Genomic DNA, 27,641 nt, shown 5'->3' on the forward strand with positions numbered 1-27,641 from the left:
ACAAAAATTAGCAGGGCGTGGTCATGTGCCCGCAATTCCAGCTATGATGTGAGGCTGTGCCCAGATGACATGGGACTTTATAAAAAATATAAAGTGCAAGCCTGTGCTTGGGAGGCTGAGGCAGGAGAATTGCTTGAACCTGGGAGGCGGAGGTTGCAGTGAGCCACTGCACTCCAGCCTGGGTGACAGAGAGAGACTCCATCTTTAAAACAAAAACAAAAACAAAAACATTCATTCTTGGGCTGATCTCTCATAAACTCTGCCCCTCTTCCTGCATCCCTTCGGCTTAACGCCAGCAGATTCCCCACCCTTTATTATCACGTCTGTGGGTCCACCTGTTCCTGTTAGCCATATGTTGCAAACGCTCTGGAGGATAATGCAAGACAATTCCAAATTTTGCAAAAGATGCAGAATTTCCTGAGGTTGATCAAAGTGATTATGGAGAATCACTTGCATCATGTGCAAAGCTCCTGGCCAATGAGGATATGGCAGAGCTCTCAGCCCGTGAACGGTTACGAAGAGAAAATGTACAAGGCTGATGAAATGACAGGCACTTCAAATGAGAGAGATCTGAAGTTTAGAGGATTAAGACAGGCCATTGGGAAAATTGATGACGCCTTCCAATAGTTTTTTTTTTTTTTTTGGAAGAATGTCTTTTTGTGATTGTGCTGTGAAAGTCCAACATGAAATCAAGGCTGCTGGATCACACGGGCTCTCAGACAATCTCATCAGAAAAGGTATGTTCCCCCCAAATCAACATCTCGTTTTTTCATTTGAAGAATTAAAAAGAGTTGTATTAATAGCCTACTTTGTCAAATGTAAGTTAAAACGGACTGTGTTATAATTTGTCTTTTACTTCTAAATATAAAGTCCCAGTCAAACATTGATTTATTTCATCTTGGCTCACTGCAACCTCTGCCTCCTGGGTTCAAGCGATTCTCCTGCCTCAGCCTCCCAAGTAGCTGGGACAACAGGCACCTGCCACCACACCTGGTTAATTTTTTATATTTTTAATAGAGACAGGTTTTCGCCATGTTAGCCAGGATGGTCTTGATTTCCTGACCTCATGATCCACCCACCTTGGCCTCTCAAAGCACGGGGATTACAGGCATGAGCCACTGTGCCTGGCCCTTTCCATCTTTTTAAGTGGATTCACTTTGTGGTCTTTCTTTTCCCCTCAACCCCAATTTTTCTTGACGAATGAGGACCTTCCATATTTTAATTTGGATTTTCATAACAAGGATGTGTGCTTCCCTCAGTTCCCAGTTTGAGGCACTACGGGGTCTGCCGGCCCATGCTTAAAGGTGTTTCCTCCGTTGATCCTCCTAGTGTCTGGGGATCCCCTTGAGGACACAGGGAACCCGGGATGTGAAGCATCTCTCTTGGAAGCCAGGCAATTTATGGTTCAAAGGCTCCAAGGCCTGACTGTGTAAGCTCCTATTAATACTATGGCTGGACCCTTCCGGACCAGGCTCTGCAGCAAAAGCCAATCATGGTTCCTACTCAAACACAGGACGGCCATTGCCAGGCTTGTCGCCCCTGGAAATGCTTCTGCGCCGAACAGCTCCTGGATAGAGGGTGTCAAAGGGTGTCCATGCTGTGGTTCTGGGCTGACCACGTGCAAGGGTGGGCTCACGGGTCCTAGACTTGAATGAGGACTTCTTTCCCTGGTTCTCTCCTTAGGACTGTGTTCCTCTCTCTCCTTGACCCTAGACCTCTAGGTCTAGAAAGAAGCTATTTCTTTTTCTCTGACATCACTTTAGCATTGTGTATTTAAAAACCTCTTCCCACCCCTCTGCCAAGGTGGGCTGCCCTAGATTCCTACACACACCCTTCCATGGGTGCTAGCTTTAGTGTCTTAAGGAAATGGGACTAAAACTTTTGAAGCTTAATCTTTAGCAGGTGTTACATTACGTTTTCAATTGGCTTATAATGCTTCGTGATGCTGAATCGTTTAATAGTTCTGCAGTTAAATCCGTTCGTCTTATTTCTTCATTATATTTCATTGCTTTTAAGCTTTGAGAGTCTTTTCAAAACTTATTTACGCTTTGATTTTTATTTCCTTTAGTTTTAAATGAACCTAGACTGTATTTCTGTAAGCAGGGTGAGGTGCACAGAGCCAGTGAGTCATGGCCACGTAGCATCCTGTAGACAGCCGTGTCATCTTGCTGGCGTACACCAATGAGCCTCTGTTCCGGTGCTCATTTATTCTGGTGCTCGGTGGGTCGGCTGAGGCTCAGCTCATCCAGCCCAACCCCTGCTGAGCCTGACTCCCGGCTGGGGCTGGAATCAGATCCTGCTCCACGAGTCTCTCATCTTTGGATCAGCAGGCTACCAGACTCCGTTCTTTTCGTGGGGCTGGCTCAAATCTGAGGGGGCAAGGCCAGTCCTGCGAGCTCAGGTCGAGCCTTTGTTTCCTTAGCATCTGCGTTTGTCCCACTGGAAGGAGCAGGTTACGTGGGCAGCCTGAAGCCAGGAGTGGGGAGGTTCTCTCTGCCTGCCTTGGAGGCCAGGCCAAGGGCCACAGGGAGTGAAGGACTGAGACCAAAATTCTGTCTCCCACACTGGTCAATTTCACCAGCATCTGCTTGAATAAGCTGCCCTTTCCCCCTAAATTATGAATCTAGAAAAGTGAGAGGAAAGAATACTCCTCCAATGATCCTCAAACCCTCGTATAACAGGAAGAGAGGGTATATGTGTATGAAACAGGACAGACAGGGGCCACTAAGGCCTGAGATGGCTCAGCTGCTGGAGCTCTGGACTCTATGGGCAATTCTCCATCTAAACAAGAGCACAGTCAGCAGATCCGAGGCCCTGCCCCTGGTCCTTTGGGCACATAACAGGTTTACCCAGGTCACTACTTAGCCAGGTGTGTATGTATGTGGGTATATGCATGCGTACACACGTGTGTGTGCATGCACGCATGATGATGTACACATGTGAGTGAGACTGTACCTTGCAGGTAATCATAAGAATAGTAATATCAGCCAACTGATCTTTCTGCACCCTCCCTGAGTTCTAAGCGCTGTGTGAGCCAGAACGTCAGGAGGCGTGGTGGGGGAGGCTGAGCATTGATTACTTTCCACAAAGAGGCCATTGTTCTAACCTTTTCCTTCTTGTTGATCAGCTGCTCCTCTCCTCTCCTCTCGGTTATTTAATAAAGATGGGGCAGGCAAGAGAGGATGATGTAAAATCCAATTAACTCAGCCTTCAAAAGGCATGATCTCCATGTGGTGCCAGCTCCCACCTCCGTAACAGTCAGGCCTGGCTGCCTTGCTGGCTTCCCAGAGGCCAGTGCTGGGGAGCAGGGCTGCTGTGAGCATCCAGTCCCCAGACAGAGCAGCAGAGGTGAAGGTCACTCCCTCCCCGTCAAGGCAGGGGTGGGGGTGGAAAGAATGGGGAGTGCATTGCAGTGTGTGGGCCCCCAGCTGCCTGCTGCTCAGGGCCCCCCTTCTCAGCTCCTCTGTTTTAACCAAACTCTCTGCTCCCCTAAAAGTCACCACATGTTTCTCCCAGCCTGAGAGTGAGCCTGTTCTGAGGTTTGTAGAGACAGTCCCAGGCCCTGTGCTGGCAGCCAAAACCCATCTTGGGCAGAGGTGGGAGAGGGGGCTTTGCTGCAGGCAGATGTTTCTGTTCTCCAGCAGAGACAGGGGATGCAGAGACTCGGCATGTGCAGATGAGTGGGAGTGGAGAGGGAGCCTGGGGGACTGTGAGCAGGATCAATGCAGATGGTGTCAGTCGAATGCAATTTTGGTGACAGACGCTGATTTTGATAAAGCACAGTGTGAGCTGTGCATGGCACATGAGCGCTTCTGATGTTTCCTGATGGCCCCCACACCCTCCGTGCTGTCTCTCCTCTCTCTTCCACTGTGGTTTCCTCTGCAAACTACCATCTCCAGTGACTTCAGCACTAGCCCCTCCTGGTCCTCCTCGCACCCAGGGCTCGTGATTCCCACATCTCCCCCAACCTCCCCCAGCTTCAGCTCCTCTCCTGCCCACTTCTCCAGCCTCCTTCGTTGTCATCAGAAATGTCCTACCTCCGCGATCTCACTGTGAGCCCCTCCCTCACTGCAAGTTCCTTCCTCCACCTCCAGTGGTTGTAAAACAAGCCCACAGATTCTGTGGCACTCTTGCCGTGGAGAAGATGCATCTGTTCACCTCCCTTCAAGCTGGTGGACTTGTGTCTGCTTCTTCTCCCAATAGATCAGGGTGGAAGTCACACGGTAGGGTTTCTAAGGCTAGGTCGGAAAAGGCAAATGACGTCTGCCTGGGTTTGTTGGGACCAGGAGGGGCTGGTGCTGAAGTCACTGGAGATGGGAGTTTGCAGAAGAAATCACGGTGGAAGAGGGCTAGTGAGGAGAGCTTTGGCTATGCACCCCCTGAGCAGCATCAGTGGAGACCTGGGTTGTTGATTCATTCATTCATTCCACAAACATTTAGGAAGTCCCTAGCACAAGCCAGGTGCAGTCCCAGAGGCTAGAACCAAGTAGTACCTTGGTAAGTCAAATGACAAAATAAGACAAAAGAAAAGTCACCAAAGTAATGAAGGCTCCTCTCCTCTTACAAAAAAGAGATGCCAGAGGGAAGTTACAGTTGGGTACAAAGAGCAGCTACTAAAATTTAAGGGCTACAGTGTCCTTATTACGGGGCAGGTATTACCAGCCATGCCACCCATTTTTTCCCCCCAACAGATGTTTGGAAAACAGAATCAGGGTTTGGGGTAAAATGCAGCCTTGTGGATGAGTGCAAAGATACAAAGTCTAGCACATGCATTTTTTTTTTCCCTTGTCTTCTCATTGTATTAGTTACCTCACACTGTGTAACAAACTGTCCCAAAATGTAGTGGCTTAAAACAATCAATGTTTATTGTCTCCCAGTTTATTCTATGAGTCGGGAATCTGGGAGCAGCTCAGCTGGATAGTTGTAGTTCAGGGTGTTCCCAGAGGCCGCAGCCAAGATGCTGGCTTGGGCTGCAGTCATCCGAAGGCTCGACTGTGGCTGGAGCAACCACATCCAAAATGAGGCACTTAAATGGTGGCTGGTAGGAGGCCTCAGTTTCTTGCTTCTCTCCATGTAGTCCTCTCCATAGAGCTGCTCATGACACAGAAGCTGGCTTACCCCCATCTGCTGTATCTTGCATAACCTAACCTAAGAAGTAACATGCCATCACTTTTGCTATATTCTCTTGGTCACAGAGACCAATCCTGGCACAGCATGGGAGGGCACTACACAGGGAGGTGAATAGCAGGAGGTAGGGTCGCTGGGGTCATTCTAGAGGTTGGCTGCCACACTCACCTAGTCCTACTTCAAATCTCCTCTGATATTGTATCTCTGGCCTATTCATTTAATAAATATTAATGGAGCACTTGCTATGTGCTGGGCACTGTTTCACCCTCTGAGGATTCATCAGCGACTGAACAAGAGCCAAACTGCTGCCTTCGCACAGAGGATGTCCTCCTTGGGTCTGGGCCTGTGCCTATCTACAAGACTGAATAAATGGCTGGTTGCATGGAGGCAGATGACTGGGCCCGATCTCTGAAGCTGTGCCCTGACTTTATGTGTCTGCGTGGTCTTTCAAGAGAGTATAATGTCTTTCCTGTTTTGCAGCGACCACTCTATAATGCCGCGACCATGCTCAGCTGTGCTGCTATAGCTGAAATCATTTCTGCAGCAACCTCTCGGAAATACCTTGAAGAAGAAGCCTGGATGGTTCCTTTGAACATTCTCAGAGGTAAGAAAGCTGTTTCTTTGAGGTCAGATTTGTTTTGGGGGTGGTGGTGGTCAGTCAATCACCATTTGGAAACTGCTCCAGCCCAAACAATTTCAAAGTTTTAGCGCCAGAACCACCCTCACCTCCACCTTTGCCTTGGCCCCCCAGCCCTACACACACAGCCAAGGTTATGGCTTTCTGCTATAAAACATTTCTCACGAACTCACTCTAAAGGGAGTTTCAAAAGGCGAATTTCAAAATAAGGTGTTTTGAGTAATGGCTACATTTCAGGAATAAAAGTACAGCCTCCTGGAGGAACAATTTGGATTTGAACTCCTCCTCTGATGGAGAAGTTCTCAAATGCTCTTTCCAAAAAGTTTGTTACTTTCTACTTAGACCACATGATTCCTGCCACTGGAGATGACAAGAGCCTATCTCTGGTTTTATTTCCTTCTTTCCTTCCTTCCTCCTTCCCTCCCTCCCTCCTTTCTTTCTTTTGTTCATTCATTCATTCATTCTTTCTTTCTCCTTTTCTCTTTCTTTCTTTTGCTTTTCTTCTCTCTCCCTCTTCCTCCTCCCCCTTCTTCCTCCTCCTTTCTTCCTCCTCCTTCTTCCCTCCTCCTCCTCTTCTTGTTCCTCTTCTTCATCTTCTTCTCTCTCTCTCTCTCTCTTTTTTGTGTTGTATCTGGTTATCACAGGTTTGGTTTGGAGGGCACATTTTCCTGGTGAAGTTGCAGTGGGTAAAGACTGGCCATTCTTCTTGTCATCACCACCTGTTAGCCCCCTCCTCCTCTTCCATCCTGACCTGCCAGCTGGATGCTCCAGCTGGATGCTCAGGGCTCCTTGGGGGCCGGCAGTCCCATCCTTGTGTCTCTGCATTGCAGTTGTCCTCAAGGGTCCCCTTGCCACTTTCTGTTGCGGGGGGGAAGCAGATGGAAACATGGAAACTTGCTCAACTCTGTCTCTGGCACTTTGCCAACATCCTCCCCCACTTTTTCTCTGTCATGTCACCTAAGGGTGTCCTCATCAGTTGGTAAATAATCACTCCATTTGGTCTGTGTTCGGTCTGCCCTCTCTTTCTGCCAGTATGAATCATTTGGCTACATAAACACTGTCATCAGTGATCGTTTGCGAGATCCTTTCCATCAAGTGCACTTTATCTATTTATTTACTTATTATTATTTTTTTTTAAAAAAGGGAAAGAAACCAGAAGGTATCAGAGCAGGTTGTGTTTCTTCTGTCTGGAGAATTTCAGGAGATTTGATTTAAAAAGTTCTGACAGCTGGTAAGCTGAGGCTACTTTTAAGTGAGGACTAATATCCCCTGGGATTCAGGGTTGGCATCTGAGGAAGGGGATTGCCCCTTCCCCGTGCTGTGGTTCTTGTGTCACATGCAAAGCCCGGCTTAGCTGAACAGGCTGGAGTGGCATTGAAACAAATCCAATACTTCACCATCTGGCCCTGATTGTAAACATGTGTATACAAAGTGAGTGTCACTTCAGCTAATTCGCCAGACCCAGGCTGTTTTTGTGGTGGCTGCAGCTGTCCCTGGGTGGGGGGCAGAACGGTGGCCCCAGAAGACAGTGGGTACAGGTGGCCAGCCTGTCTTCCAGCAGGGCTTGTGGCCGGCAGAGGGAGGCGAGGCAGCAAAGCTTCAGTCCACTGGTCTGGGCGTCGCACGTCCACATTTCCTTAGAGCTGGTGGCGGCCTCATGCCCAGCTGTGTTATCATCATTGCTTTGAGAGTTAATAATTTTCCTTTCAGACTGTAAATATCTCAAAGACAGGTGGTGTTACTCACCTGTTTCACCACATCCAGACACTAGCACTTGAGGGGTTATCTTTGAGCTAGCAGCAACTTCTTCCAGTAGACCTAACAGCCTTTCTATTCTCTCTTTATTATTTTAATTTTTTTTTTTTCTTGAGTTAGAGTCTTGCTCTGTCACCCAGGCTGGAGGGCAATGGTGGAACCTTGGCTCACTACAACTGCTGCCTCCCATGTTCAAGTGATTCTCCTGCCTCCGCAGCCTCCCAAGTAGCTGGGACTACATCTGTGCACCACCACGCCTGGCTAATTTTTGTATTTTAGTAGAGACAGGGTTTCACCGTGTTGGCCAGGCTTGTCTCAAACTCCTGACCTCAGGTGATCCACCTGCCTTGACTTCCCAAAGTGCTGAGATTACAGGCGTGAGTCACCGTGCTTGGCCTCGCCCACTTTTTGATGAAATTTTTTTTTCTTTTAGATTTGTTTAAGTTCCCTGTCGATTCTGGATATTAGCCCTTTGTCAGATGGCTAGATTGCACAAATTTTCTCCCATTCTGAAGGTTGCCGGTTTACTCTGATGATGGTTTCTTTTGCTGTGCGGAAGCTCTTTAGTTTAATGAGATCCCATTTGCCAGTTTTGGCTTTTGTTGCCATTGCTTTTGGTGTTTTAGTCATGAAGTCTTTGCCCGTGCCTGTGTCCTGGATGGTACTGCCTAGGTTTTCTTCCAGAGTTTTTACAGTTTGGGGTTTTACATTTAAGTCTTCAATCCATCTTGAGTTAACTTTTGTATAAGGTGTAAGGAAGGGGTCCAGTGTCTGTTTTCTGCATATGGCTGGCCAGTTTACCCAGCACTATTTATTAAATAGGGAACCCTTTCTCCATTGCTTGCTTTTGTCAGGTTTGTTAAAGATCTGATGTTTGTAGATGGGTGGCGTTATTTCTGAGGTCTCTGTTCTGTTCCATTGGTCTACATATCTGTTTTGGTACCGGTACCATGCTGTTTTGGTTACTGTAGCACCTGTATCCCAGAACTTAAAGTTAAAAAAAAAAAAAAAAAAAAAGGAGTTGCTCCAAGGAGGAGGGTGCTTCCAGGCAGGACCAAGAGGCCAAGTCTGCAGCCTGGGTCAGCTGGCACGTCCCAGCCTGCCCCCGACCAGGCATTCAGAAGATCGGAGCTTCCTCCATCCTGCTCCCCACCCCCCACCCCTAGTCTGCTCAGATGAGCAAGTGACACTTCCCTCAACTCCCCCCCCACCCCATGCTCCTCAAAAACACAAGAGATTGAATTTTCTACACACGTGAAGAAAATGTACTCTTCCAAACAGCCGCAGGGACCTGCAAAGAGGGAGTGAATCATCTTTCATGGTGTCTTCTTTGGGGGAGCACAGCAGTAGAGATGGGAGGGAAGACATTGGCAGGGCTGAGAACAGCCCCTAAGACAGCCTCCTGGGCACCAGGGCTGGGGGACTGCACTGCTGGTGCTTGGGTGTGGGGGGTGAGGGGACCACAGGGAGCCTGTGCTTTCTGTCCCCAGAGCCTGGCATCTGGAGGTTGTGGGCAGGATCCGACTGCCGCCAGGCAGTCCCACAGTGGGGCCCTGCCAGGTTCAAGTCCCCTGATAATCCAGTGCTGTAGGAAGGCCACCAAAATGGGGCTGCTTGGGGACAAGCCCTTCCTCCTTCCTCCGAGCCCCAAACAGCAGGCAGGAAGTGAAGGTGGCAGGGAGAGGGGCCCGGGGAGACAGAGCTGTGATTCCCAGGAAAAAGGGGTAGGTGTGGGGATCTGGCAACCCAACATCCCATACCTAAAGAATCAAAATGAGACAATTCCACTGCGTGACGCCCTCCTCGTGACAGACGCCTAATTAAAACTGGACGGAAACAGGCAAGAAAACCACTTAATCTAGACTCTATTTGCCTTGCTAATTTAGGTGCCTGTGAATGTGTGTGCGTGTGTGTTTTCCTGTTGGGTGAGTGTTTATAAAATCTTAATTAGGTTGTGCGTATTGGAACAGAGATGGAAATAAGTCTTTTTTTTTTTTCTCCTGTAATGGTCTCTTTCCCGGGGGACATTAAAGCTCCATACACAATATTCTCTGAGAAGAGAAAGTAGTAATGGCCTTTGACGATGGGTTCCAGGGAGGAGGGAGAAGAGGCTCTCTGATTCAATCACAGATGGATGGCTGATCGCTTACATTTAAAAAAAAAATCAAAACCTCAAATTGGACTCAAAGCAGCTATTTATAACCTGTCAGAAGCTGGTGTTTGAATATTAAACTCTTGAATACATTTTTAACAACCTCTAATGTGGGGGTTCAGCAGGGGCAGCAGGGACTCACTGTGCCAAGTGCATAGCAGGCGTTCAAGTGTTCTCTGAAATAAACGGAAGGAAGCCTGTGAGGATGGAGTCAGGGAAATCTCACACTATCCTCTTCTCTCCCTTCCCTGTCTCTGTCAGTCCAGCCTGAGTCCTGCTCCCAGAACTAAGGTCTGATGCCATTCTTCTCCGTGCATTTGAGGGGAGCGTGCTCTGGGAAGGCTGAAAGGGACAAGATTGCAGGAGAGAGGATAGTGGACCAGGAGGCTTGGCTTAAATGACAACCTTGGGGCAATTCAGACTGTCACGCCTTAGGGGTGGCCCCCTGGGCAGCTGCAAGGGTCCAGTTCAGCAATGGCTCACATTCAGGGACGGTGCTAGAATGTGATCAGCTGAGACGCAATCACCTCAGAGACATGTCTTCAACTTGATCTTACCCCGGGGATAAGGGGCTATGCCATTTGTTTCTTGGGTGACCTTTCTGGAATCTCTCTGCAGGCTTCCAGCACCTGCAGCTTGTGGTAAAGGCTGAGATCGCCTGAAACAGTGGGGGATGGGCACACGGTCCTCGTGATGGAGGTGATGATGCCTGCCAGCCCTTCCCTTTTCAGGGAGTGCATCAAGGCATTCCTGGAGGAGGGCAGCACTTCTCACGCTTTCCCCAGCACGCACACCCCCTACATCCTGTTAAAATGCAGATTCTGGCCTTTGCGGTGGCTCATATCTGTAATCCCAGCACTTCAGGAGGCTGAGGCGGGCGCATCACTGGAGGTCAGGAGGTCAAGACCAGCCTGGCCAACATGGCAAAACCCTGTCTCTACTAAAAATACATACATTAGCAGTCACGGTGGTGTGCCCCTGTAATCCCAGTTATTTGGGAGGCTGAGGCAGGAGAATCGCTTGAACCCAGGAGGCGGAGGTTGCAATAAGCTGCTATTGTGCCACTGCACTCCAACCTGGGTGACAGAGTGAGACTCCATCTCAAATACATAAATAAAATGGCTGATGCGGTGGCTCATGCCTGTAATCCCAGAACATTGGGAGGCCGAGGTGGGCGGATCACAAGGTCAAGAGATCAAGACCATCCTGGTTAACATGGTGAAACGCCGTCTCTACTAAAAATACAAAATTAGCTGGGCGTGGTGGTATGCGCCTGTAATCCAAGCTATTCAGGAGACTGAGGCAGGAGAATCGCTTGGACCCTAGAGGTGGAGGTTGCAGTGAGCCAAGATCACACTGCTGCACTCCAGCCTGGAGACAGGGTGAGACTTCATCTCAAAAAATAAGTAAATAAATAAATAAACAAAGATTCTGATTTGATCGGTCTGGGATGGGGTGTGAGATTCTGCACATCTAACCAGTTCCCAGGTGAGGCCGAGGCCCCGATCCAGGGACCGCTCTTTGAGTAGCTAGTGTAGAGACCATTGCAGTGACTCTGGAACGGGAACTCTCAGCAGCCTCACCCAGAGGGCTGGTGAAGACCCGGATGGCTTGGGTCCCAACCCTGGGGTTTCCAACTTAGTAGGTGTCAGGTAGAGCCTGAGAATTTGTCTCTAACATTTTTGAGGATGGTTGGTCTCTAGGAGTGCAGGGCCTATCAGGGGAATGAGGCAGGGAGAGGAACAGGAGACAATGAACAGGGCACACCCCGTCCTGTGGGGATCAGAGGAAGACGAACTGAAATTGGGCTTTGAAGAGTCGGCCAAATGCAGGTAAGCAGAGAGGAAGCATGCATTCCAGGTGGGGGAACTTTAGGTGTAAGCCTGCAGAAATATAAGAAAAATACAGAAATTTTCAGCATTGAACCACCTTCTCCCTCCCAGCCCTTCTCTCCTCTTCAGGATCACTAAGGGGAAGGGCCGTCCACCCTCTGCTGGGACCAGGAGCAGCTCCGCACGTTCCCCGAGTGATCAGGTATTTTAAATATCATGGATGCCTCAGTCTCTTCCTTCCTAGAGATTTTGAATTAATTGGTTTTTGGTGGGGCCCAGACATTTGTGTTTTAGTTTCTTTTTTTTTTTTTTCCTTCAAACAAAATTCCTTCCAAAATCAGGGCTGAGAACCACTGGCCTAAACCCAAGTATACTGCCATGCGCCAGCTGCCAGTTAGTTGAGGGGTTGGGCAGAGGATTGCCCCTCTATTATTCTCTGCATCCTTATCATGCCCCCACCCCAAAAGCAGTTAGCTGAGCATCTGCTAAACACCTGCCCTGTTCTGCCCAGCGTGGGGTGACCTACTTCTTTGCCTGTGGCTTCTCTTGCACACGGGGACTCTGGGGACGGAGGGGCAGATGGAAATGTCAGCGTTTCTGTGTTGATGCTGCATTTGAGTGTCACCCAAGCGCTTGTTTCTCTGTCAGATTCCGGATGTGGCGTTTAGAGAGTAAACCATTGCTGCCAGGCACTTGCTAGGGAGATCAGAGCACCCGGCAGCATCCTGAGACATCCTGGGTTCTGGCTGCCAAGCGCTAGCAGCTTGGGGCTTGGGGCAGAAGGAGGCCCGTGCTCAGACTGCTTCTGCTTGAATGTGGACTCTGGGTGGATAGCGGCAGCCTGAGGAATTCTTCACTCCCTGCCGGAACTCCTACACCTCCACGCTGGCTTTCCCAGCTACCAGGGAGCACATGGGGGACACCTGTCCATGTCCAAGCTTGTCTGGGACACTGACCAGGGTGCTGTGACGCTGAGGGCTGCCTGCAGCTGTCCCCGCTCAGTAGGCTTCATTGTGAGGGGATGCAGGGCAAGACAGCCAGCCCTGGAGAGCTCATCTCGAATGGTTCCAGTGTGGGACCAGACACCCGGAAGCAGGCCGAGGCACAGGACATGACACTCTCCTTCTGCCTCTTCCTTTCAAGGAAAAATAGAGAGGCTGGATTCCATCCTTTCTGTGGGCCCAGTGAGGGGGTTTAGGCGGGACATTGCCCAGCCTTCTGATTCAGAAAGTCTTGGCTGGCCAACATGGTGAAATCCTGTCTCTACTAAAAATACAAAAATAAGCTGGACGTGGTGGCATGTGCCTGTAGTCCCAGCTACTCGGGAGGCTGAGGCAGGAGAATTGCTTAAATCCAGGAGGTGGAGGTTGCAGTGAGCCGAGATCATGCCACTGCACTCCAGCCTGGCGACAGAGTGAGTCTCCTTATAATGTGGCACATATCCACCACGGAATACTATGCAGGTATAAAAAAGGATGAAGCTGGGAGTGGGGACATGGATGAAGCTGGAAACCAGCATTCTCAGCATACTAACACAGGAACAGGAAACCAATCACCACACGTTCTCACTTGTAAGTGAGAGTCGAATGATTATTTCAGTTCTTTTGGCCATATATCCAGAAGTGGAATTGCTGGATCATATGGCTATTTTTTTTTTTAGTTTTTTGAAGAAACTCCATTCTGTTTTTAATGGTGGCTGCCAAAAAATAAATACATAAATAAAATAAAAAATCAAAAGCAAAAACAAAACCCAGAAAGTCTGAGATGCCCGTCTCTGCCCCTGGGTGCCTTGGAGGTGTCTTCTGGGGCTAGCAGACCAAAGGCAGGAGCAGGAGGAGCTGAACCTGCGAGACGCAGCTGCCCTGGGCATAAAGCCAGGCACAGCCTTCCTCCTGGGAAGTGTCTCTGCTCACCGCACGTCCCCAGTCACTGCCCTGTGTCACTCGTGTTTATTAACCTTTCTACATGCAGCAAAGAACATCGTGTCTCCCCACACAGCTCTCAAGAATTTCAATTATTTCGTGTTTGACCTCCCCTCCCCCACCACCTTCCCAGTTTTCAGTGGGATCGGCTATGAACACCTCCTGGGTTAAGGCTAGATTTCTGGAAGAACTGTCTGTCTCATCTTGATGAGAGAGTTTGAGAGAAGCGTGTGGACGTGGGTGTACCTGGCTCAGGGCAGCTCTGGCCTCTCCTCCCCAGCCTTCCATTTCTCACACTGATGAGGAGAAAGTGAGGGTTCCCCACCCAGCTCCCTACGATGCTGCGGCCAGTTCCAGAGCGGCCAGCTCTGGCCTCCCATTGGGATCACTGCTTCTCAGAGGTTTGGTCCTGGAAGGTCTGGGGCATTTTTCTAGCCCACAGCCACTTCTCTCCCTGCTTAGGGAGGCAGGGTGAGGGGGAGGTGAACAGGAAAGGGGCTGCTCAGGGCACACTGGAGGACGCACTGATGGGAAAGAGGGCAGGGAGGGCTCTTCTCCCAGCAAAAGGTGCTGCTCAGGTTCAGCGTCTTCTCATCTTCTCCCTCCGTCCAGTTGGTCCCCAGAGGGCGTGCAGGTGTGAGTGTGTGAACAGGAAGTCATCTCTCTGGCCGGGCTTGAGAGGGCGGGTGGGTTTGTGGCCACGGAAAGCATGCGCAGTCTGGCCCTGCAGGACCCTGCTGCTGGGCTGCAGGGAAGGGAAAAGCCACAGGTGCTGGCGCAGGGGGGGCTCCAGCCTCAGGCATAGGGGACTGTCCGGAACATCTCTTCCAGCCCCAAAAGCTAGGGCTTCTAAGGCTCTCACAATAAGGAACAAGGGAGAGGGCCTCCCAGTCCTCACCTCTGAGCGCTTAAACATCCATTGTTTTCCCTTCAGTGCAGAAGGAGGGAACAGCAGTGCTGGTGTGAACCTATGGAACCGGAGCAGGCTCCAGCCTAACTCAGTCCCCACACCTGCCTTCATCTCAGCCACGCCCAGCACCCTCCTCCTCCCCAGCCTGCTCACTCAGGCAGGCGCCTCCAGCCTCGATCTCTTTCAAGGTTCAGCTCAAACGCCTTCATTCGGTGTTGCCTTCAGCTCTTTGGCCTCCTCTGCTGCCCCCTCCCGCAAGTAGGAAGCACTCTTTCTCCTTGGAATTCTCCGAACGGTTTCTCTACACTTTGTCAGGGTGCACATCAATTTCTCCTTTTTATCCTAGTTTCCTACCTGCATATCTTATATCATCTCTGAGTTGGCAAGCTTCTTAACGACAGGAGTCATAGCTCATCCGCCTTTATGGCCACACTGCACCCAGCCCTGCAAATGTTGATTGAATGAACAGAAACTCAACCTCATGACATTCTGGGCATTTGTGTCATCGTGAGGTCGTTCATCTCTGCTTTGCTATTGAAGTCCGGGGCATCTCCTGGTAGAGGGAAGGTGGAGGAGAGAGACTCATTCTTCTGAGCTGTCAATTTACAGCTGTTTCCTGGGCACTCGCAGTGTGTGGTGTTAGGTGCTGAGGGGCTTCCTCCGAGCCTGTCCCTCATGGATTAACAACTCCCCAATCTAAGCTGATCCCCCATCCAGTCCGGCCACGGCCAGTGATGGCAATCCTACCGTGAAGGCTTCTCGGTTCTCTCGTTACCTCTCCCAGCCCCACCTCTTGAGTCCCTTAGACCTGCCCTTCTTTGCTTTGTGTGTCTTTAATAAGAATAATTTCTTCCACTCTTAGTCACTCAGTTCTGTCTGTCCTCTGCACGTTGTTTCATATATGAGTGTCTGTTGCACTTGTGAACTTTAGAGGTTACAGCCATACACCCATCACAAACAACCTTTTGAGATTTACCCAGTAAAACACTCTGCTGCTTCCCCCGAGGTGTCCCATGTCCATTGGTTTATTTGCCTTACAGTATCATTCTTGTATTAGATATTGTATTAGTATTGATAAAAGACTAAGCTGCTATAATACAATTGTTTAAGCAATAACATGGTGGTTTAAATCACAAAGGGTCTTTCTCTCTTACCCAATACTTGAGGGGTGAGTGGTTCGGATTGCCGGGGCCTCTCTGCCCTTCATGGACATGGGAGAACAGTTTGCTCTGCTCTGCTATTCTATGTTCCCCTAGGCCCTGTTGTCATAGATACGGCTGAAGCTAGGTTGAAGTAGGTTCAATCCAGCAGAAAGGAAAAAGAAAGCTTGGAGAAGGCCCTTGCTGGGGCGTTACTTCTCAGTGAGGCCTGTCTTGGCCATTGTGAGAGCCAGGTTTCTGCAGTGGCAGCGCTGTGTAACAAACAGTCCCAGCAACCCCACCTTATAGACTATGGTAGACAGAATCCTAAAAATGTTTCCAAGATTCCCAACCCTTTGCTATTCAGTCGAACACTAATGTCTGAGCACCCACCAAGTCAAACCACTCATCCCTTAAAGCATTGGGTAAGTGAGAAAGATGCTTTGTTATTTAAACCACTGCATTATTGCTTAAGCGATTGCTTAAAGTCCCGGCTGTGGAGGGACTTGGCAGATGTAATTAAGGTCACTAATCAGCTGACCTTAAGATAGATTATCTTGGTGATATGGTTTGGCTGTGTGCCCACCCAAATGTCATCTTTAATGGTGGCTCCCATAGTCCCCACGTGTTGTGGGAGGGACCTGGTGGGCGGTAATTGAATCCTGGAGGTGGATTTTTTACATGCTGTTCTCATGAGAGTGAATAAGTCTCATGAGATCTGATGGTTTTATAAAGGGCAGTTCCCCTGCACAAGCTCTCTTGCCTGCTGCCATGTAAGATGTGCCTTTGCTCCTCCTTCGCCTTCTGCCGTGATTGTGAGGCCTCCCCAGCCATGTGGAACTGTGAGTCCATTAAACCTCTTTCCTTTACAAATTGTTCAGTTTCAGGTATGTTTTTAAAATAGTGTGAGAATGGACTAATATACTTGGGTTATCTAGGTGGATGCTGCGTAATCAAACAAGCCCTTAATAGCAAAAGGAAAAGCAGAAGAAATTAGAGATTCCGAGTATGAGAAGGCTTCAATGTGCCATTGCTGCCTCTGAGATGTCAGAACCAGAGAGAAAGGCCTCTCGATGCTGAGAGCAGCTCCCAGCCAACAGCTATTTAAAAAAAAAAAAATGGGAATCTTAGCTCTGCATCCACAAGGAACTGAATTTAGCCAATGACCTGAATGAGCTTGGAAGAAAATTCTTCCCACAGCCTCCCGATAAAAGCCCAACCAGCAGACAGCTTGGTTTTGTCCTTCTGAAGTGTGGAACCAAACTGGACTTCTGACTCGCAGAGCTGTTGGGATCATAGATTTGTGTTGTTTTAAGTGGCTAGGTTTATGGTAATTTGTTGTGGGATCAACAGGAAAGCAGAAGTCTTCCATCATATTTTATTTCATGTTAGTGGTTGACAAGTTGGTTGCGATTGGGCTGAGCAGGCCGGGTGGGGCCGAGCCAGGCTGACTGCAGGCTTCATGCACCTGGGCATGCTCTTCACATGGCAATGACAGAGGGCAAACCAAGGCTCACAAGCGCATGTGAAGCCTCTAATGCATTGCAGCAGCTGACATCCCATTGGCCCAAATAAGTCACATGGTGAAGCCCAGCATCATGGGGTGGGAAAGGTATTGCACAAAAGCCAGGATATCAGATGCTGTTAGCAGGAGGGTTTGAAAAACTGGGGAGAACAATCAACTCTATCCATACTCCCTCCTGGAAATTCAAGCCAGGTTTGGTTCCTCATGTCTGTGCCTGTGGTCCCAGCTACCCAGGAGGCTGAGGTGGGAGGGTTGCTTGAGCCCAGGCTCAAGTGAGCTGCAGTGAGCTGTAATCATGCCACTGCACTCCAGCCTGAGCAACAGAGAAAGATCCCATTTCTTAAAAATAACAACAACAAAAAAAGGCCGGGCACAGTGGCTCATGCCTCTAATCCTAACACTTTGGGAGGCGGAGGTGGGCAGATCACCTGAAGTCAGGAGTTCGAGACCAGCCTGACCAACATAGAGAGACCCCATCTCTACTAAAAATACAAAATTAGCCAGGCGTGGTGGCACATGCCTGTAATGCCAGCTACTTGGGAGGCTGAGGCAGGAGAATTGCTTGAACCCAGGAGGCAGAGGTTGCAGTGAGCCAAGTTTGTGCCATTGCACTCCAGCCTTGGGGATAAAGTGAGACTCTGTCTCAAAAAAAAAAAAAAAAAAAAAGAACATTCAGTGTGCTTCCTCATTCTGCTCTGTTTTATCATAAGATTCCCACCTTGTAACGTACAATTTACCTACTTCTTGTGCTTGTGTGTGTGTTCATGATAGAACATAGTAAGCCCCGTGAAGGTGGGAAGTATTGTCTGTTTTGTTGTCTAATGTATCCTAAGCACTTAGATCAGGCTTGGAACATAAACCGAAGTCAATACATATTTGTCGAATGAATGAATGAATGAATGAATGATCCTAGCTGTGGCACCACCACCAAAGTCCTCATCATGGTCTGTGGTTCATTTTGTGTAGAAAAAGCAGCACCTACCCCCTATACTCTAGTGAGGTGAACAGAAGCCTCGTCACACTGCAAAAGCAAACTCAATTCCCAGCCCTGGTTCGGAACTTCCGATGGTCTCAGGGGGTTGTAGGAAATTCTAAAAACAACCCTCTGAAAAATCCACTGTGATAGCAACGTTTTCCTCCCTCTGGCTGGCGACTGGAGGGGCCCCTGTCTATAAATTCAAACAACAGGGGATGCCAAGTCCCCAGTCTTCACTCCTGGAGCTAAAATAATAATCTCTTGTTTCTGGCAGGGTTTTCTGGATACCACTTAGTTTCTCTTGGGCATGAAAGGACGGGCAGTCCCTGCCAAATGTAACCACCATACCGAAAAGCTGGCCAAGGTTCTTAGCACCTTTCTTTCCGAGTCAGCTAATTGGTGGATTCAACTGGTGTTATGTGCCAGGCATGGGCTTCTGTTAACCCTTTCAGTCCTCAGAAGCGTAGATGTTTCCCCTTGTATAGATGGGAAATGGACTCACTTTTCCAAAGCTGAGGAGACAGAAGTGATGGCCAGAGCTTCAAGGTCAATCCTGTGACTCCAAGGCCAGTGCTCTTTATACTACTTCATTTGGCTGGAAGATTCTAGAATTTCTAAAACTGAACTTGACCAGCGGGTGGCCAGAACAGTTCTGGGCCCTGGGGGCTGGTGGTGATGTGTGCACGTCTGTGTGATCTTCCACAATCCATGATCTGGCTTTTTGTATATCCTTACCTTGTGTGCTCTGAGCTTTCCAGGACTCCAGGCTCTGAATATAAAGGCAGTGCTAAGGCCCTGAAGGTGGTGGTGGGGGTGTGAACAAGAGCACAGGTGAGGGGCAGAGGCTGGCTTGATAACACGGCCTTGACTGGGAACCACTGCCCTATGGACGTGGACCCATCATCATCATCATCATCATCATCACCACCTGTGATATTGTCATATCATCTACGTTGGGTTTTGCCCATGGTTCCTGGCTCATGACTCCCATAGCCCTTGTTAAACTGTTGGGGGGCTTTAGGCCTCAGAAGCAGGCCTCAAAAACCAGAATCTCTCTCTCTGAACTTCTCCTGCCCTCCTTTACCTGGCCAAGGCAGGACTCCAATCTTCCCCAGCTTTCTGTCTTAGAGCTGACAGTAAAGAAATTCTCTGACCTTCCTCGTCTGATTAGAAGTCGTATGAGAAGGGGTCCTGCCCCAAACCCTGGAGGAAGGATTGCTGCACAGAGAGGCCAAGAAGAATCCGAATAGACAGCCCTCGCTGGGTTTCCGGACTCAGTCTATCAGTACTGAGATCACACCCTTCTGTCGAGTCACATTTCTATATGGTTGTCCATTCTGTCTGTCCAGTGAAGTCTCCGTAGAGGGCCCAAGAGGACAGAGTTGGGGGAGCTTCCGGATACCTGAGCATGTGGAGGTTTCAGGAAGGTGTCTGTCCAAGGAGGGCATGGAAGCTCCTTGCTCCTCCCCCTGTACCTCAACCCCGTGCATCCATCACCTCTATCCTTTGTCTATCCTTTAAAATATAGCGGTAAATGTAGTGTTTCCCTGAGTTCTGTGAGCTGCTCTAGCAGATTAATTGGACCCTAGAAGAGGGCTGTGGGAACCCAAGTTATAGCCAGCAGGTCAGAGGCCCAGGTGAGACAACCCGGGGCTTGTGATGGGCATTGGAAATGTGAGGTGGGGGGCACTCTTGTGGGACCGAGCCCCCAACCTGTGATCTGACGCTATTTCCAGGTAGATGGTGTTGGGATTGAATTGGGATGGGAGGACACCTGATGTTCCCTGCAGAATTGATTACTTGCTTGATGTGTGGGGGAAAAACTCACATGTTTGATTACAGATGTCTTCTGTGTGGATTGTGATAGGAGAAGAGACGAAAAGCAGCTTGAGTTTTTTCCACGCAGACCATCATGACACTAGTACTAATAATATTTATTGAGCATTTGCTGCACACCAGGCATCCGTGAAAAAACCCATAATGTAGAGAGTAGGATGAGCCGTGTTTTGCAGAAAAGAAAACTGAGGCACAATTCAGGATCCTGCTTAAGGACAGCCATTCAGTCAGTGTCAGAGCTGGGCTAGGGCTCAGCTGGCAGATGCCAGAGCCCTGAATCATAATCTCTATGCTACATAATATCTGGAGAAAGCAGATATTATGCGTTCATTGAAAATGCTACATTTATTGAGTGCTCCAGACTCACCCATTCAGAGTTAGAGAAGGGAAGGAGGGCAGGCTGCCAGGGGAGTCAGGATCAGAGAGGCCTTGACCTCCCCAGGATGGGGGCTGGGGGGAGTGATACCAGCGGTTGTATTAAAATGCAAATTTCTGCCTTGCTTGCTGGTTTATCATCTGACTCGTTATACAATTTGCCAGTTATAGAAGAAAAATTACCATTATATGGCCCTAGGGAACGGTTGTAAAAGGGAGACCAAACGTTACTTATCGGCCGTTCCACTACAATTATCTTCCGCGTTTGTTCTTTTTATCCCTAGAAAAATGAAACCATCAATGCCAGCGACAGGGCGCTGACCAGGCAGAGGGAGCACGCGGGGGCACAGAGGTTGCGTGTTTGCTTAGCTTCCTCCCTTCTGGGCTCTCTCCACCCGGCCCCCAGGCCCACCCACCGCTGTCTCTTCTTGGAGCAGCTCCCTCTGCTGAGCAGGCTGGATGGAGAGTTTCCAAGCAGGAAGAGGCATAGCGCCTCGGCAGATTAAGTTCAGCTGTCTCCTTCATCGTACTGGCCCAGAGCTGGGTGGGATCCTCTCTGCTGGGAGCTGGAGGTGGAGGTGGGACAATTCAGGAGGACCCAATGAGCATCCTTCCACAGTCTCTGCAGGTGCTGCTCAGGTTCTCGACGCTCAGGCTGCAGGTAGCTGGGCTTCCACAAGGGGGCAGGTGCTCTGTGGGGCACACCCCTGGATCCCCCCTGCCCTGGCAACAATTCATGCTCCTGAGATACCTTCCCAATGGGTATCGTTCCGCCTTCCCCTGCTCCCAGGCTCCTTGTGGGCAGAGGCTGAGTCTTCTTCAGCTTGATTCTCTCTGCATCTAGTCCAGTGCTTGGAACATCATAAGCAGGAAATAAACACTGGGTGAATGAATGAAAGTGTCAGTCTGCAAGCATGTGCCTGTGTAGTTTCAGGTTATTCTAAAGTTGTCCTTCCCATGGGCTGCCTTCTTTTAGCTCCAGCCAAATCTTCTCCAAGCCCTACAGCCTCTGGCGGTTTCTCAGACTTCTCTACCCAGCATATTAGGACAGTCAGGGGAGCAGGTAATGATGCTCTCTTGGCTGTCCTTGCATACCGTTCAGCTGTTTACGGTTTTTACAAACCGCTGGCTTCCCTATCATTCCTGTGCCCTCCACCACGGACTGGGAACTTCCTTTGTCTTCATTCCTGGGGTTACCTGCTCCGCAGTTATTGATGCCCCCGTATGAAGGGTAAACTTTCTGTGCTCCCCTGGGTTAAATTTACAAAGGACAAGTTCTAAGCAATGCACCAGGCACTCTGCAACATGTCTAGCAGGGAGCCCTCCAGCATCCAGTGTCCTGGACTCTGCCAAGAGAGTGAGGCATGGATTATTTGTTTTCACACTTCTTTTTTTTTTGAGACAGAGTCTTGCTCTATCACCCAGGCTGAAGTTCAGTGGTGTGATCTCAGCTCACTGCAACCTCCGCCTCCCAGGTTCAAGTGATTCTCCTGCCTCAGTCTCCTGAGTAGATGGGATTACAGGCGCCCGCCACCACGCCTGGCTAATTTTTCTATTTTTAGTAGAGATGGGATTTTGCCATGTCAGCCAGGCTGGTTTCAAACTCCTGAACTCAGGTGATCCACCCACCTCAGCCTCCCAAAGTGCTGGGATTAGAGGCATGAGCCACTGTGCCCAGTCGCTTTCATGCAACTTCTTAGCTCAAGCTGGAGGAGCCGCATGCTGGCATTTGGGGGTTAGATGGCTCAGAACACACATTTCTAGTTTGATTTCTGACTGTCCACCCCCATTAGTGGCTAAAAACGTTGGTATTCACATTCTCGGTGGCAAGCCAATCTAGAAGCCTCATAGAGAAGGCAGCGCATCGTACCCCTAAGCCTTTTGTCTGAGGGAACAGGCATCTCCCCATGGCCAGAAGGTTTTTTCCAAGAGGAAGATGAGAGTATGGAGTAAGAGGATACATGCCATCCGGCAACCATCTCACAAGTGCCTGGAGCCAGGGTCAGCAAGCAGTCCACCAGCCAAAGCCAGCCTGCCATCTTGTTTCTATAACTTGCAGAATAATTTGTTCAAAAACTTTCTCAAATGGTTGAAAAGCAATCAAAAGAATATTATTCTATGACATGTGAAAGTGATATCAAATTCATATTTCAGTGTCCATAAATAAAGTTTTATTGGAACACAGCCACGCTCATTCATGTACATGTTGTTGAGGGCTGCTTTGGCACTGCCGCAGCGCAGCTGAGAAGCCGTGACAAAGACGGTGGGCCTGCAGAGCCTGCACAATTTACCATCTGGTCCTTTACAGAAAACGTTTGCTGACCCCTGCTCTGGAGACAAAATCATCCCTCTGCCCTCACCCCGTCTCCCGATGTGTCACCTGAACAAGCTGCACATCATGGGGGGAAATTTTCTCACCTTGTGGGTAGATTTTCTCCTACCTAAACTTACGCTTTTCAAAATGAAGAGAAAGGGAGATATTGAAGGATGAAGCTGGGAGCGAGTAATTCTTGGAATATCATATTTCTTGTGACCTGGTTGAAGTCATCCTAATTTCTCTCTGGGCCTCATCGTTCTCCCCCTGAAAAATAGGGCTGCTGGGAGTGAGGGGGGAGCCGGACGCAGAGCCTTGTCAGTGTTCACTTGGAGTCAGACCTCTGAGGACTGCCCTTCCTGAAAGTGCTTCATCTGTGCCTGCCTTGGTGTCCTTGTCCTAGTCAGACATGTCCCGATTTTTGTTTCTGCGACAGATATCATAAGAACATGCATGTGTTTTTAAATATCCAATTAAAAGACATTTATGGGAGGGTGTGGAGACTCATGCCTGTAATCCCAGCACTTTGGGAGGCCAAGGCAGGTGGATCATGAGGTCAGGAATTCAAGACCAGCCTGGCCAACATGGTGAAACCCCATCTCTACTAAAAATATCAAAAGTTAGGCAGACGTGGTGATGGGCACCTGTAATCCCAGCTACTTGGGAGGCTGAGGCAGGAGAATCACTTGAACCCAGGAGGCGGAGGTTGCAGTGAGTCGAGATTGCACCACTGCACTCCAGCCTGGGTGACAGAGCAAGACTGCATCTCAAAAAAAAAATTATTTAGCAGTTACTATTGGCAAACGCTGCACTATACACTAAGGAGATGCAGGGAAATCAATAATACGAGGGCCCTGTGCTCAGAGAGCTTTAACACGCGATGCTATTATGTGCACACCCGTCACAGGACGAAGACTCAGACGGCTGAACACCCATTGCGGTGTGCCCACCACTTTGCATTCACGATTCTCACACCCACCCCCTGCAGGAAGACAAAATTAGTTCCCTTTACAGAAGAGGTAACCAAGGCTCAATACCCAAGCTTCCCTCATCCACTGCTTGGTCTCCAGATCTGTCGGGTCCAAAGCCCAAGTCTGTCCCACCGCAGACAGAGAGCGCAGCTTCTGCCTCAGAAAAAGGAAGATGGCGCTGCTGTTGCTCCCCGGCCTCAGCTCGGCGGAGGAGAAAAAAGAAGGGGGAGCTGGTTTATTTTGGGGAAATCTCCCCATTCATTCTTCTAGCCCACTCAAGGAAGAATTTCTCTACGCTCTTTGGTCCCCAGGGAGCTCTGCTTCACTTTCAGATCAGCAAATGAGACCAAAGAAGCACCAGGGAATGTACTTACTTCATTTCGCCTTGAATTGCTCCCTGGCACGTCTGGCTTCCTTGATGGATTATAAAATCATTGGCTGCAGGGATTATCTCTCAGTCACCCTTAGATCTCCAAAACATGCCGGGTGCAGTGGCTCACCCCTATAATCCCAGCACTTTGGGAGGCCAAGGCAGGCAGATCAGCTGAGGTCAGGAGTTTGAGACCAGCCTGGCCAACATGGAGAAACTCTACTAAAGATATAAAAATTAGGGGCATGGTGGCTCATGCCTGTAATCCCAGTTACTGGGGAGGCTGAGGCAGGAGAATCCCTTGAACCCAGGAGGAAGAGGCTGTAGTCAGCTGAGATTGCACCACTGCACTCCAGTCTGGGCGACAGAGCAAGACTCCCTTCTCAAAAAAAAAAAACAACAAAAACTCCCAAACAGACAAATATTAACTACCTACTGTACGCCAGCCCTTATGCTAGCTGTGAGACACAGTGCTTTGTATACGATAAGTGTTCACAGAATGCTTATTATGTAAATGAGTCTCAACTGATTAAGTTCAAACCAATGCCAGGCTTTTTCTAGGAGCTTCCAGGAGATACTGGAGTCCTTAAAAAAAAGAGGGAGGACACAGATATTCAGGGAATCTGCATTTCTCCCTTCACCTGTTCCATCCTGCATCTCTGTCCCGAAAGGGATGTTCCCTCCATCACTGGGTGGGCCAGCAGCATCATTCTGAGTTGCTGCTCTTCCAAAGGCCAGTTCCGAAAAGCCACAAAGGAGGTGAGGTTTCTCCTCCTATCTCTTTCTCCTGATCCTTTAGCCTGTCCTAGAATCTCGCTTTCACTGTAACCTCATTCCCATTTTCAGTTCTCATGGACTCTTAAGAGTCAAAAATCAAATGATCCCAAACAAGAAAGACTTCAAGTATTACCAGGAGAGGATCCACCATTTCCCTTCATGCAATCAGGAAACCCTGATCTTCAGGCACTGGCAATAGAAGAGGCATGGTATGTCCAGAGAGAAATAGGGCTTCCTTCCCCTCCAGCCTCTGACAGCCTCCTTCCATGCTGGGTCTGTTGTGAAAGTCTCCAGGCTGGCTATCCCTCTTGAACCCTCTAGGTCATGCATGGATGCTTGGAGGCTGAACATTTTCCCAAAACAGTACTCAGTGTTGGGGAAACCAAAGGAAATCAAAATGGCTGCTGCCGCCAGGTGACCCAGCTTATGAGCAACGGGTGGCTCTCTGAAGCTCTAGGGCCCTCTTCCATCTTCCTCCCAGCGTGGTCCAGGTGGTGACATCGTGTTGACATCTGCCATCAGGAGTCCAAACCTGGACAACTGTCCTCCTCCAGGGAAGGCCCAAGAGGAGAAGGCCAGAGGCTCAGCTCCGTGTTCCAGTGCCCAGTCTGAGGTCACACGGCCTCTGTAGACAACTGACAATGGGTGGCCTTGGCCTTCCATTGCGGGGAGTGGGGGCTTCATACGTGTGGCTCCGCCAGGACAGCATCTCAGAACATTCTCGAGTCAACGAAACATCCATCCAAGAGGTGACCACAAGTGCAAAGTGGCCATTTTGTAACTATGGCTTGTCTGAAAAGTCTGGGGCAGTGGACAGAGTCCCAAAGAGAACACATCTCCTTAATGTTCAAAGACCGTCCCCTGCCACCTCTGTCCCCAAAAGGTCTCTGTCTCCTCCTCTTTTCAGCTCACAAAATTGTCACAGTGCAGCTTGCTCCCCAGACACTGTCTTACCACTTTGCAGGCAGACTCTGCCTTGCCAAACCCGAGAAGGGGTCTACGGTTCCCACGGTTACTTCTCCAAAGCTCTCAAGAACGTCAAGAGAGTGTGTGAAATCGTGAGCACCAAATTTTCGCAGCTGCACCCACGCCCTGTGTTCCCATCCCTTCTGGGTTCCATCCGCTGATTTTTCTTGACCTTAGTGGTGCAGACTGAGTCACCCCACACTAGTCTTTGGGATTCATGGCAGTCTGCACTGGTGGATCCGGAAGGGTCGAAGTGCGCGTTACAAGCAGGCAAGAAAGACCAAGGAAGAGAAAAGGACGCTGGGGCCCTCATTCTCCGCACTCCTGACACCTGGGGCCCCCCCATTCTCTGTGGTGGGGGTGAGGGGCGTCCTGTGCCCGGTAGGATGCTGCCTTCTAGAGTGGCATCCCTGGCCTCTACCCACCAGATGCCAGCAGCATCCATCCCCGAGTTGTGACAACCAAAAGTGTCTCCAGACGTTGTCCCCCAAATGTCGTCTGGTTGAGAACTGATGAAAAGAAGAACAAAAATGCTTAGAGGGTCTCATTTATTTAGAACTCATGACTGTGCCATGGGAGCTTCCTGCTAGCCCCCAGACCTCGACCTTGGGCTGTTCCATTCTACATCGGTCTCTTAGCCCTGCCCCCTACACCCTACACACACACACACACACACACACACACACACACACCCCTCCCCTCCCCAGGCAGGCTTCATGGCCCCATGCCGCCAAACTCCCAAAGGACAGTTCTCTTAGCACAAGCTCCGGAAAGTGCGGTGGGGAATGCTGATTAGGGAATCAACAGGGTGAAGGGCAAGGGGGCCTGTCATGGAGGGGTGAGCAGGCTGGCCGGGGGCCATGACCGGCAAAACTGTCGGATGTCCTCGTTCTGAGAGGGGCGGGGTGACTGAGCAGGAGGCAGGGGGCGGCTGCACTTGTTAGAAGTTAACACTGAAGCCCCAGCTTTATCTCCAACCCTCTGACGAATTGACTATTTGATTAACTGTGAATCTCTTTGCCTTTTAAACGTTTGACTTTATAAGTGGCTGACTCTGGGTTAATGCATGTTGTTGTCTTTCTTTCCTTCCTGGGTTGGCTCTTTCCTGGCAAGGGGTGTGGGCAGCCAGAACCTTGCCCCCTGAAGGGCCCAAACACAAGTGGAAAAGGCAGGGCGGCCCTTCCGGGCTGTTCTGTTGGGTGAGAAAAGGCTCATAATGTCATGTTAATTGAAAAGAGAAGGACCCAAAAGTGTATATAGTATAATCCTAACTGTGCTTTATAATGCAGACGCATAGATGTTCACACTGACACACATACACACACACGCGTGCACACACTCGAAAAGTCCCAAGGAGTGACCGTGGTTCACGCCTGTAATCCCAGCACTTTGGGAGGCCGAGGCGGGTGGATCACGAGGTCAAGATATCGAAACCATCCTGGCCAACATGGTGAAACCCCGTCTCTACTAAAAGTACAAAAAATTAGCCGGGCATGGTTGTGCGCGCCGGTAGTCTCAGCTACTTGGGAGGCTGAGGCAGGAGAATTGCTTGAATCCGGAAAACGGAAGTTGCAGTGAGCCGCTGTATTGCACCACTGCACTCCGGCCTGGCAACAGAGCAAGATTCTGTCTCAAAAAAAAACCAAAAAATAAAAGTCTGTAGGAGAATGCACCAAAATGTTACAGCATTTGCCTCTAACAGCGGAAAAACTGATTTTAGTATTGTTCCTTATACTACTCCATACGCTTCAGGTATTCTACAATCACTATGTATTAATTTTATAGCTTGAAAATAAAAACCATATTAAATGTTCTGTATGTGTGTTTGTGTGTGTGTGTGTGTGTGTGTGTGTGTGAGAGAGAGAGAGAGAGAGAGAGAGAGAGAGAGAGAGAGAGAGAGAGAGAGACAGGGTCTCGCTTTGTTGCCCAGGCTGGAGTGCAGTGGTTCAGTCATCACCCACTGCATCCTCAACCTCCTGGGCTCAAGCAGTCCTCCCACCTCAGTCTTCCAAAGTGCTGGGATTACAGGCATGAGTCACCATGCCCCGCCTAAATGC

General features: G+C 49.5%; 1 long non-coding RNA gene across 1 annotated transcript in view; it reads left to right on the forward strand.

The window, feature by feature from the left end:
• The first annotated feature begins 525 nt into the window (after positions 1-525).
• Positions 526-27,641, forward strand: part of LOC135271698 (uncharacterized) — a 65,314-nt gene continuing 38,198 nt past the window's right edge. Inside the window, exons 1-2 of the long non-coding RNA XR_010339834.1 lie at positions 526-737; positions 5,608-5,731. This is a non-coding gene — a long non-coding RNA (uncharacterized LOC135271698). The remainder of the gene's footprint in view (positions 738-5,607; positions 5,732-27,641) is intronic.

The sequence above is a fragment of the Aotus nancymaae genome, unplaced genomic scaffold (genome assembly GCF_030222135.1).
Source record: "Aotus nancymaae isolate 86718 unplaced genomic scaffold, 86718_ANA_hifiasm-v0.15.2.pri h1tg000089l, whole genome shotgun sequence".
NCBI lineage: Eukaryota > Metazoa > Chordata > Mammalia > Primates > Aotidae > Aotus > Aotus nancymaae.